This window comes from Tympanuchus pallidicinctus, unplaced genomic scaffold, assembly GCF_026119805.1.
Source record: "Tympanuchus pallidicinctus isolate F22 unplaced genomic scaffold, pur_lepc_1.0 scaffold1, whole genome shotgun sequence".
NCBI lineage: Eukaryota > Metazoa > Chordata > Aves > Galliformes > Phasianidae > Tympanuchus > Tympanuchus pallidicinctus.
The window spans coordinates 93,888,543-93,901,316 of record NW_026294618.1 but is presented as its reverse complement, the minus strand read 5'-3'; the positions used below and the strand labels follow the sequence as shown (position 1 = coordinate 93,901,316).

Genomic DNA, 12,774 nt, shown 5'->3' with positions numbered 1-12,774 from the left:
TGGAACCATACATGAGTTAAGTAGTGACCATCTTTCCTAGGAAAATAGTGGTCAATCTCAGGATTCATAATACCCAGAACTATAGACTAGACTTGGAGGCACCAGTAGCAGACATATATTTCAGAAATATGTAAGTTTGAATCCAAAGCCTTGTCTCCAATAGAAGCTTATTTCAAAAATGACACCCTGACACCCAGTGACACCCCTTGGTTCCTGCATTGAAGAGCAGACAGCTTTCTGACAGCTGTGGGGACTTACAGGTGCTGCCCCATTCCCAACAGTACATTTAGCATTTCCTGAACATGTTATAGTCATTATCAAAGTTGGAAGGAACCCTTACAGACCATCTAGTACAACTCCCCTGCAATAAACAGGGACCTCTAATGCAAGACCAAGTTTCTCAGAGCCCCATCCAGTCTGGGTTTGAGTGTCTCCAGGGATGGGGATTCCACCATCTCCAGGCAATCTACGTCAGTGCCTCAGCACAGTTATTGTAAAACACTTCTTCCCACTACCCAGTCCAAATCTCCCCTCCTTTAGTTTGAAACCACTTCCCCTTGTCCTGTCACAACAGACTCTGCTAAAGACTCTGTCCCCTTCTTTCTTACAGCCCCCCCCCCATAGATACTAAGTCCTTCAAGAGCTCAAAGTCTACTTGGATGAGGTGCACATATGGGCATCAAAGGTTCTTGTGGGCATTTCAACAAGTCACCTGTGTGCCTACTTCCTTCCTTTGACACTCAAACATCCCTGAGTCTCTAGTTCTCAGTCTCAGGATCCTGGAAAACAGAGACACCAAGTCACTTAGACTCCACTGGAAGATACTACCCTAAAGATTCCATCCTTTGTTCTACCACTTGAATACAACAGACAAACAAACACATTGCAAAAACTTCCTTTCTCCTTTTAAAAGCAATGAAATAAATCATGAGAACACTCATATCCCTTCAACTTTCTTTGACTCTGCTGGAAGGTCACAAAGATCTGATCATGCAAAATCAATCCAAGACTGCCTCCACTACCTGGTTCTCATCTTTGCTGCCAGGGGAACAAGCAGAACTGCAGCTTTTTGGGTTAATCCACACCTTTCTGATGCCAAGAGACAACTGCAAATTAGCTAAGCCTCATTTAGAGGAAATTTATATCAATTTTCCATCTCCAGTGAGACCTGTGAGAGCAATTTTACCTGCGTGACAAAGATGTCTAGCCAAGAAATCTTGTGAGAAGACGGGCCAAATGAAGCTGGCTCAGGCACGAGGCAAGGTAGTGGGAATATGTCAGATAACACAGGCTAGCTGGAGTCCTTCCAGGCTTTCACAGCGGTTGAACAGTTGCTGTGCATGAACACAGTGAAGAACAGATCTGTGCGGGGGAATGAAACCCATCTACACAGGAATGTTCCCAAGCAAGGACAGTCACCAGATCTGCTCACACATGGTGGTGGATACAAATATTGTAGAAATCTAGGTATATTTATAGATGTAGCTATCAAGAGAAAGCACAGCTTGGCTGGTGCAAGTCTCCTTCAATAAGAAATCTGTGTCTCTGGTAGTGGCACACAGATTTCGGACATGAAGGCTGACTGGAGTCAGGTGTGAAGCTTTTACCTCGAGAGATGACTGGTGATTAGGATTCAAGTGGGGGAAAAAAAAGGTCAGTCAAGGAATTTTAATGCTTCTGAAATTCTGTTTTCTAAATTAACTCGGGGAAAGTAGTGAAAGTTACATTCATTGTGTCACAAAGATGAAGGTTTCAGTCTTCACGACGAAAGACAAGTAGCTTCAGAGGGCTACCCACACACTCCCTGCGCTTTGGGGTAACTGCCCCAAGTTTTGTCTCTTCTTGGAGGCATGTTTTCCCCTCATGTGTCCTCTAACCAAGTAGTGGCCCTGGTGTTTGCAGCTGCTGGCTACCCAAGTTATGAAATACAAGTACAAGTAAGAGCTCCACAGAACCAGCTGTGCTCAGCATCAGCACCTGAGCTACCACATTCAAGCACTTCACCCATCTACATCTTTTCAAGTAATGCAAGGCAATCTCTGTTCAGGCATAGCCCAGACTGAAGCAGTGCCTCTGAGAGGCATTATTCCAAAGCCTGCTTTCTACGTAGCTTGAAGAGTAATACAAAAGGACACTACCACAAGTGGACAAGACAATACTTTGGAATAGGCCAAGTTAACAAAGGATTTCCAGGGAAAGCTGGAAAAAAGAGGATATGGTTACAGCTGAACTTGAAGAACTGAGCACAATAACACAATAAGCAGACTCACCAAACTTCCCAATGCCACTCATCAAAGCTGTCTGGAATCAGACGGATGGGCAATCTGCATTGATCAAGATATTTTACTCCAACACACTGTGATCTTCCCTATGCTCTCATATCATCTGGAGGCATGCAGGGAGCAGATTACTGCAGAGCATTATGAAAGGTAATATTTATTTACAGCTTTTAGAAAAACTGGGTCATAGTAGGGCCAGATTCTCAGTGTTGCTGCTGATACGTTGGATTTTTCTTTTTTCTGGGCAAGTAACAAGTGTAAGGATGTCAAGAAGCTGTGCTAAGTGCCATAGCCCCCATCAAAGTGAGAACCTTCAACACAGTCTCCTAGAGAGGGTGAACCAGAAAAACTAAGCATAGCTATCAGCTGAAGAATTGTCCCATGAGTTGTTTTAATTGCAGTAACCTCCTGACATCGCTACTTCAACCGAAAGCTCTTGGGTGTCAAAACACTGCTCTGAATTTGCACTTCCTACAAAACAACTGACTTCAGTTCAGTTCCTTTCCATTTTTGTTGAGCATGAAACAGGTCAGATAAATGATTCCTCTGTTTAGCTCAACAGGCCTGGTAGGAAGGCCTATACCTAGAGGATGGTGTCCTTAGAGACCTGTCCCTGCAGCCCTGTCTCCTATTCTAAGCTCTTGTGCCCTTCAGATTACCTCCAATTAGGATCTCTTCCTTCACTGTTCTGATGCACAGCTGGGAGTCTGGCTTTCGACAAATGATTCCTTTGGGCATATCAGAGCAGCATAGCCCACCCATCATCCTCAGAGGGTAGTAAAGCATTGCCAGTGCTATAAAAAGACAGGCAAGGTAAAATGGATATATAACATCAATCCAGGTCAAAATTGTGGAAACCTCCATGCAGGGCTCATTCACCGAAGAATTAAAGATGGGAATACAACAAGGCCAATTCATCTGCTTTATGGAAAATAGGCCTTGTCAAACAAACCTGATTTTACTCTGTGATGAGATTACAAATTTGGTTGATGAACGGAACTGTCCAGAAGTAATAGGCTTAGATCTTTGGAGGGCTTTTGACTTAGTATCAAATGACATTTCATTTAAAAAAATAGTACTATATAGCATCAATAAAGCCCTAAACAGATTAAGAACTGCCTACCTGACAGATACCAAGCAGCAACCAGCTAGGGGAAACTAGCAGTAAACAGGAATGGCTCTAGCAGGGTGGTCTGGGGAGCAAGAACATGCCCAGAGTGAGTTGCTGCTTTCAGCCGTGCTCTGAAGGTTGATGGCAGGTGGTGCAGACACCAGCAGCTAGGCAAAGGGTGATGAGGATGAAGGTGATGGCAAGCAGAGGATGTGTCTACACACAGACCAGCTCCTCTGGGCTGGCACAGGCCAGTGGCACATGGAGTCTGCAAACCAGGCTCAGCCCTTCACACATTGCTTCCAGCTGCTGCTATGGGAGACATACAGGTGTCACTCAGAATGTCTCAGGGATATTTAAGCCTCAGCAGTGCCTTGTGTCACATGAGTAGGGCCAGAAATAATGGGCTATGCTACATCTCTCTAATTTGCAGCATCGTAACAGTTCTAATTTGCAATTTTCCCCAAATGAGACACTTGCTTGTCAATTGTCTGCTACCAATTACAAGACAGGTAGTATAAGCCTTGCAAAAGTGGCATCAACCTCTACTGGGATCATTAAAAGAAAGCAAAGTAATCTCATCCAGCCATTTTAGGTGCTTAACAAACCAAAAAGGGCAGACTTTCCTTAAGGAAAGCAGCAAGAAGCTGCCAAATGCATCTTTTTAATCCAATGGAGCTTGCCAAGGTGAGTTTTACCATATCTTGGGACTGCCAGACAGAATTGCTTTGAAGATTTTTGTTGCTCCTTTGCTTTTGTTGCTCTTTTTGCGGGGGGGGGGTGAAGAAAAGAAAAAAAAGAAAAAAAAACCTACTATAAAATAAGAAAGACAGTACAGAAAGAGGAGAAAAATAGCATCCTATAGCCCTTCAGTAAGAGCTGCAGCTCTTTGCCAAAACTCAGGCAGCTTTCTGCAGCATGCATGCCAGCATCACAAGCTTAGCCCCAGCAAATTACGAGGTGACCCTCCTACCTCTCCATCCTGCAGTTCAGCTTTTCAGCTTCACTTCTCCAATGCTGTCTTCAAATCGATGCACCCATCAGGTCATGAGGAGAGTAGAAACATGATCTTCTTGCTGCATGAGGCAGAACAGGCTGTAAGGCAGGCAGAGTGATGTGAGCTGGGGTCACCTTCCAACACATAAACCAGCCTGCTTTGTTTTTTCAGAATGGTTTTGTTTCTGTCTACTGCAAAGAAACACAGCTGTGAGTTTTTCTATTTTCCCACATCAATGGCCCTAGCAGAGGAGCAGCCTTCTTTTCTTTTCCATTTTCTACAGAAGATAAGTCTTTGGGCCTCCACATGCATGGTAGATCTTCCCCTCCATCAGGCAAACCTCACTGTTCCTGGACCCTTGTCCTGTCACTGTGGCAATAATCCTATAATCCCTCTCCTTTAGTGCCCAACAACTTCAACACGGACACAGCAAGCAAAGCTGAATGCTATCTCCAGCTTCATAAGCAATATCTGGTCCAATAATCAAAATGACTTGGGGCGGCCCTAAAGAGACTGAAATAAAACCAGGGCATGCAAAAAGAAAAATGGGCACTGCATAGCCGAGTGATTTTTGTTTTTCAAATATTTGGGATTTAACTTCCTTGTCTTTGAGCTGGACAACAGAAAAGGTGAAAGAGCAGAGGAACTTCACCACCAAGAGGACTGTGCCCAATTTTGGGAGCTCTTCTTAGCAGCGTGTGATTTATTTGGGACAAAGTTGTCCTTTTAATCCTTATCTGTCATCCTTATCTTTCTTGTTTCTCCCTTCAGTACCCTCTCTGCAATCAGCATTACTCATGCAGGCAGTGTATTGCAGCAGACACCAAATAGTTGCTGTCTCAAGCAAGGCTAAATTGCAGCAGGATGTGCAGAAACAAACATGCTCACTGCCCTGCAATAAGTGTCGAGGACTGCATCTTCATTATAATCAGGCTTTCATTGTTGGTGAACAAGGAACTCATCACACTGGACACCAAGGACAAGGTGCCATTAAAAGCCCTAGAAAGTTGCATTACCCCTGTCCACATGCCTTGCAGACTAGGATACAACTGGGTCATACTTCATGCAGCTAAAGAGAATGAAGCTTGCACCAGCACCCAGTGCTGTGGCAGGCATATCATCCAGCTCTGCATACCCAAACTCTATATGCTAGCCTGGGACCAAAGCTGGGCTCTCCCCCTCTCCTGTAGGAGATTGTACTCCACTTGAAACTGAACAGCTCAGAGTCCCCAAATTCCTGAAGTCTCAGGGGGATATTTTATCAAATCTGGGTGGAAAACAGGGCTTTCCTGCAGGAGGTTTCTGGGTGGAAGCTGCCAGAAATTAAATCCTAAATCACATGGTGTGAAAGAGCTCTCCATGGGATTTCTCCCACTGCATGCAGAGATACACATAAATGCTCCTATGTCCACAGGATTGAAAAAGCAGTAGTACAGTATAGTGCAGTAAGCCATGCCCATATGCCTGTGACATGAAGCATCACTTCTGTCATACTTCTCATGAGAACAAAATTGCCTTACAGATCTTCCCTCAGAAACCTGCAGCGTGCTCACTACATTGGGATGATTCCTTCCAGTTCCAAAATTCCAATTAAAAAAAATTATGAGAATGTTTACAGTGAAAATGTTGAACATAACCATCACTGCAACTGGAGTCTCTACTTATTTTGCTCATTTCTTGCTCAGTTTTAAATCCAGCCAAACACACCCACATCAGAAACATTCTTCAGAAGCAGCTTAGAAGTAAACATATAACATTTTAACAGGAAAAAACAACAACAAAACAAGCACAAGAGGAAAATGATTGTTTTTTTCTGTCATCTCCACCTCTACAACCCAGGAGGCATGAAAACCTCAAGGCACAGTGTGGCTTAGCACACACAGTAGGCAGCATCAGTACGATCTCCTGCAGCCTGGAATGTTTTTAAAGCATCTGAAGGAAAAAGAACTTGAAGCCATGATAAATACCCTCTGATTTACAGGATCTTTTTAACTCACATTTCTTTTGCAAGCAGATTGTACTCATGAAACATGAACAAAGTTCACATTTCAAACAACCTCCATGCTTTGGTTATTGAGATGGAGCATGATTACTTGTGAAAAGACACCACAAATCTTCCTCAGATGTTTGCTGGTCGATCAGCTCGAGAGTCAGCCCAAATTTCCCATTTGAGAGTGATTTATATGATGCTTGTAGAAGCTAAAGGAAGCGGAGTGCTAATTAAGTGCCTTCAATCTGAACGCCAGGTACAACTCAACGCGACTGCACTGCAGACTTTTTCCTGCAATGGCCCACGAACAGCTGAAGGCTCTGGATTCAGCCAAGCTGAAAAATGTATTTCTGCCTTTTGTGTTGCTGTTGCTCGCTGAGGTGACAGAGGCTGTAAAACTGTGGCGTGTGTAAAACTGAGTGATGCTCATCTGCAAGCACAAAGGGCTGCAATTGCTCCTGAGCCACTGCAGATAGATTTCCCCTGCCAGAAACTAACAGGATCTCTGCAGGTCTGAATTGTTATTAACAATGCAGAGGAGTCGCGTTGCGCACCATAAGGGCTCTTTTGATCATGATGAAGATAGTGATGAAAGGGAGCACACAAACTCTGAGCTCAGTGCGAACGCTGCACTTGGAACTACTGAAGAGAGGTGGGAGGCAGTGGCATGGCTCTGTGCATGTCTGCAGACCCTGCAGAGAAAGTGGGACAAATTAGGTTCTAAGAGAAGAATGCTAGAAGGCATGTGGCTGGATTGCCAGATCTGAGAAGTTATCTACACAGCCTCCTTTGTGTGATGAGTAAGTTTTCTTTATGAAGCTAAGGCAAAAATTCCCTGGACAATCTCAACTATAGAATACCCTCAAAACTTAAAAAGAAGAAGGCAGGGGAGATCAGACCTGCCAGAAGGAGATAACATCATCTACATTTAAATTATTGAGCCACTTTCTTCTAAGTAAGCTCCCCCAGAAAAACAACCAGCAATAAAGAGCAAAGTGGAAAATCCAGTTGTGGAGAACACACACCTCTCATGCTGTACTCTATCCCCAACCAACATGTTGTAGTGTTATATAGAAACTGAAATCCAGATAAACCCAGACAGCAGTGAGGATGGGTCATCAAGCAGCTCACCTGCTTCTCTGGCTTTGTAGAGGGGGTTAAAGAAAGGCTGAAGACATCTACATCCTGAGCTGATCAATACTGGCTCAGCCCTCTTCAAGACCAGGGTAAGTTCAGATAAGCTTGGATTTAGCCCATCAAAGCAAAAATGACTCTCCACAAAATTCTCACGACTAAGACATTGCTGCTCCTTCACTGCTATTATTTGTTTATTTTTAAGTCCTAGTTGTTGCAACCCACCAACAGCAGGATACCTACTTTCTATTCTACCTAAGTACCCAGCTGCCATGGAGAACAAGTAATTCAAAAGCATGATGTGGAAGACTGGAGGAAAGTAAATGCCACTCCTATTTTCAAGAAGAGGGATGGAGGGAACTAGAGGCTTGGTCAGCATGCCCTGCAGCCCACAGAGAGAGGACAAGTGGCTCCCAAAATGCTCTTCTCAGGAGAAGGATCAAAGAAGACCAAGGGCTGGAGAACTAGAACACATATAAGAGAGTGTCTCTGAATTCGAGTGATATGGGGTGAAGAGAAAGGAAAACAGCCTAGATCTCCATTTCAGTGTCTGAGATACCATTTGTTCAGGTAACAGAAATGGAGAACACTTTGGTCGTTTTATCTGCTGCCATGGGGCAGGGCTCCATCATTTAGTTAATCTGATTATTTTTTAAATTGCTTCTTCATTGTTTTGCTAAGACTCGTGGAAAAAAGTAAATTGAAACTAATAAAATTACAAGGCAGTTAGTTGAGTGAATCCAACAAATACAACCAAAAGCTCCCACATAAAATTATGCAAATGTGTTAAAATAGCAACATAACCTCAACTGACTCATACTCACTGAGTTTTAGAATGTTTTTGGCTGGAAGGGAACGCCAGAGGTCATCCAGCACATTTCCCTGCTCAAAACTGGCCTAATCAGATCCAGTGATGCTTGTCAAATTCTTGTGAATCTGCATTAGATTCCAGATTTTCTACAGCATTTCCCACCCTCTATTTTCTAAGTGTGTTGGCAAGAGAAAGAAAGATACTATCACTGCTGTTTATAAGATGAAGCTGGGGAAATTTGAGAGAAATAGTTTGTCAGAGTTCACCTAGCAGATCAGAGCTGGAAACTTAAACACAGGATCTTCTCATTGCTTTTATGTATTGTCTTAATATCAAGATGTTCTGGACCAGCCTTCCAAGATGACTGGTGAACGTAGGATGGAGCTCAACATGTCTAGGGAGGTGGAGAAGGAACATAATCACCTGCACTGCCAGAGGATTGAATACAACAACACTGGAGATGATTTCCAGTTCCATACCTTTCCTGTGCCATCACCAAATCATGACATGACACCCAAGATGGGACCAAGACTTCTTAGTGATCAGAGAAGACAAGGGAGAAGTAAATCAAGATGTGAACATTTGATTGGATCAGGGCATCTCATGCTGTCAACCATGCCATGGGATCCAAGAGCAGGAAGATGTGAGATAGGACCAACCAGTGCTGTGATCACATGCAGCAATTCAAACTCCACCTGCTTCAGAAGAACCAAAGGTCATTAGCCAGTTTTGTCACTCTTGTTAATGAAGCCCACCTCAGAGACAGACAGCAACATGACTGAACCAAGGCAGGGAAAACAATGATTATTTCACTTCTCCAATTGACAAATATCTTCTAAACTATGACAGAAACAGAAAGGGGAGGGAGGAGAATAAAGAACTTATGGGAAAAAAAAAATAAATAATCAGTCTTCATAGACTTAAAGTTTTCAGCAAAAAATGCATCCTCCTTCAGATGACTTTTTGACTACAGGAGAAATAAATTCAAACTAAAAAGAAAAATACCAACAAGCAAACAAAAAATACTCACAAAACATCATCTCCACAATTTGTTGCTACTGAAACTGCAGGCAAAACTTTCTAGCCCAGTCCTAGGGAATATCAGACAGAAACTGTACTTTTAGATGCAAGATCTGTTACAGTCTATGTTTCCAGAAGGAAGTTAAAGAGGAAAGAATGTTTCACAAAAGAGAAAAAAAAAAAAGCCCTTTGGCATTCTGGAAAAAGATACCTGTTGTATGAAAAAGGTAGACCAAGCTTCTAATACAAGGAAGAGCTAAGAATCTGTTTCAATAGAAACACAGACAAATCATACAAATCATAGGAGTTTTTTCATCTCAAAACAAAAAAAAAAAAACACCAACCAAAAAACACCAAACCAAACCAACACTCCCCCCCCAAAAAGAACACACAAAAAACCCTGCAAAATATACTCTCGATGCTGAAAGCTGAATGTATGTAATAGGGAAGAGAAGCGATCACTGAACAGCTTCCCTTGGGACACAGCAGCATCCTCATCAATCAAGGTCTACAGACGTCTCGATAAAGAATACATCCTACCTATATCAGAAGCTTTGGGGCTGATAGAGAAATTGCTGGGTGAGGTTTCAAGGCTTGAGTTACTGTGGAAGGGCAGGATACAGATTCATAATGACCCCTTTCAGCCTCAAGATCTATGAATATTACTGTTACCCCTGCTTTCATTTTGCAGGAGCCATTGCCTTGCCTGCAATATCCCAGCACTCTGCTGTGTACGCTGAGTGGAAATTAAGTAAGTGAGGGTATCAGCTGAGGAGACAGCTTACAGGATGGAAATTTACAGAAATGAAACAAATTAACAGCTTCCCAAGCTCAGCAGTATTCATCTGACTCCTCTGCTCTGAGCGTACTGAGAACACTTGCGCTTTTATGGCTGTAATTACGCAGCCCTGCTCATTGCTTCACTGCCTAGCCCAAGGTTTATAGAGCAACACGAAATTTTGGGTTGTTAATCCTGGCTGTTAGTTACTGCTTTCATTTCAGCTTATCACAACTGATGTTTATATTTACTAGATGCTTTACGAGGGCTTCACAGTGCTTTTTGGGCAGAGTTTCAACCCGGCTGCACTACAAGCAAACCCTCGTTCTTCTTATTTGGAAGGATCTCTGAACACATCATCTTGAAACCAGGAGCGGAGCTGTGAGCTGAGGAAACTGGTGTAGATTCCTTGTCCCTCAGGGCAAGCAAAGCCAGTCCACCTTCCTTCACACCTCACAGCATCTCTGTTACCTCCTTCAGATCCAACACGGGGACCTTTTCCCATCACCTGGGAGTTCTGCAAGGTGACCTTCCAGGCCTCCAGCACTTCATCATTTCTTCCTAAATGGACACTTATCTTTTAATATCATGTGGTGATTGTATTGCAAACATGCATTACCGTTACATTATCAGCTGCCTCTGATTTAACACCACATTTATTCCAGATCCATAAAGGGCTCAGATTTATGCTTTCATCTATTTTTATGGCTTAAAGGGACCAGCAGGGGTTTCATTTTGCTCCTTTCCTGCTCTTCAACTGAAAGGCACTTCTTTGCTTCCTTCCAACCCATTGCCTCCCCCAGCAAACCAAAACTTACCTAGCCACATAGGTAGCAGCAGAACAAAATGAGCCACAAGCCTGTTCAAACCAAACACTGACTTCACTAACTACAGACTATGCCACAGGAAAAAAAAAAAAAAAAAAAAGTGTTCCTATACTGAACAAATACTTTTGCAAAGAGCCAAAAAAGAAAAACTCTTAATCACCACCACGCTACATGTTAATGCTCTAAAGATCTGATCTGGAAGCCATGTTAAATAAGCAGACTTAGTAGCACGTTAGTTATCTCTTTAATCATAAAACCATAGAATTTATTTTTTTTCCCCATTCAGAAGTTCCAGCACTTCTAAATATAAGAGAAACCCAGGACTGATCCAGGTAGGGTTTCATGGCCGTCTTCCTCCATGAACCCCTGCTTGTTCTGATATCCCCTGAGGCTCAGCTGAAACCCTCCCCATAAAGGCCCCAATAAACATATAGGATTTCAGGTGGGGAAATTGTGGGGAGTCAGAACATAAGTGGCCAAATCCAGTTCTTGTCTACACCAGCCTTTGAGCATCCTCAGGGAACAGAGCACACACAGCAACTTCTCCTCTGATTCCCTCTATATCCTATATCTTAAATTTTGCCACTTGCTTTCCACTCCTCTGCTAATTACAACACTGGGCTTCGCAGAAATGCATCAGAAAATGACGCTTTGGAGGCATGGGGGGAAACTGGAGAGCAGTGATCTGGTCCTGAATTGGGCATTCATATAATATCAGCTTGAAATACAAAAGAAAACATGGATGAGCAGTGACACAAGCCCTTTGCTGGCTGAAGCAGAGTACTGCCTGGTAAAGAATAGAGTAGTGCTGCACATCTCCTGCAAAACTGTGCATTATCAATTCAGGGAAAAACAGCAAAGTTATCCACCCCACCCTGGGTGAGCATGGGCTGTGGTTAACAGGCTTCTGTTAGCTCCTGTAAAGATTAAAATGTTGGAAATCTGTCTTCATTGTATTTCCAAAATGGAGAATGCTTTCATCTCCATTTCTCTTATCGCTTTAAACATGTCAGCAACTATTTTCAAGTGCAATTTGCTTCCATTTTCCCTAGTAATTTCTCACTTGAGAAGCCCTGAACACCTCCCTGTTCTGCTCCCTTCATCAACCAAATCTTTTTTATTTTAGCATCCATCACTTCTCCACTTTGATAGTGTTCAAAATCAAAAGGCTCACCACCTGCTGGAGAACAGAACCTGTCCATTCCTTTTAGGAAGCATTTGGGCAGCAGCATGGGTCCTGCTTGCCCCACATACTGCACATAGTGCCCACTAGCACTGATGGGCTACAGAACCCACCAGCTTCTCTGTAAAACTGAGCATAATCACATACAGTCTTACCTCCACTGCAGGGCCGGTGGTAACATCCAGCTCCAGAACATAGATTGGGAAATGCATTTCTGTAGGGTCCCAGTAAGGCACATGATCTTTATCACTGTGACAGAGCATGCCTCCTGCAGCAAAACCAAACCATTTTGAAACCATAAAAACTTGTTGCACAGCAAGAAGTTTCCCTGTGACTGCCAGCCCCCTGGCCCCACTGACTCACTTGTCTCATACCATTCTATTTGGTTTAATTAACCCCATGAGTACCTTTCCAATAGAGGTTGCAGTGGCCCACACAACAACTTGGCCACAGGTGTTTTGCCTGTTACCCATTAGCTAGCAGCTGGCCTGCTTTCTTGGCACATGGGGGTTTACAAGTCTCAGCAGGAAAAACTTCAGTGGCCTATTATTTTACAAATTCTGGGCTTTGCTAGGTTCTAGGCTGAAAGCTGATTGCCTCCACACCCCAGACCTCTATTATTGGCCCATAAAAGCACACAGTGC

At 43.3% G+C, this 12,774-nt stretch overlaps 1 long non-coding RNA gene across 1 annotated transcript; it reads right to left on the bottom strand.

Annotated features, from left to right (window-relative positions):
• Positions 1-4,167: 4,167 nt before the first annotated feature.
• Positions 4,168-12,392, bottom strand: LOC128077454 (uncharacterized). The gene is made up of 2 exons (XR_008205018.1): positions 12,286-12,392; positions 4,168-4,485 (listed from the first exon to the last, which is right to left on the bottom strand). It is a non-coding gene; the product is annotated as an uncharacterized LOC128077454 (long non-coding RNA).
• Between the last annotated feature and the right edge of the window lie 382 nt (positions 12,393-12,774).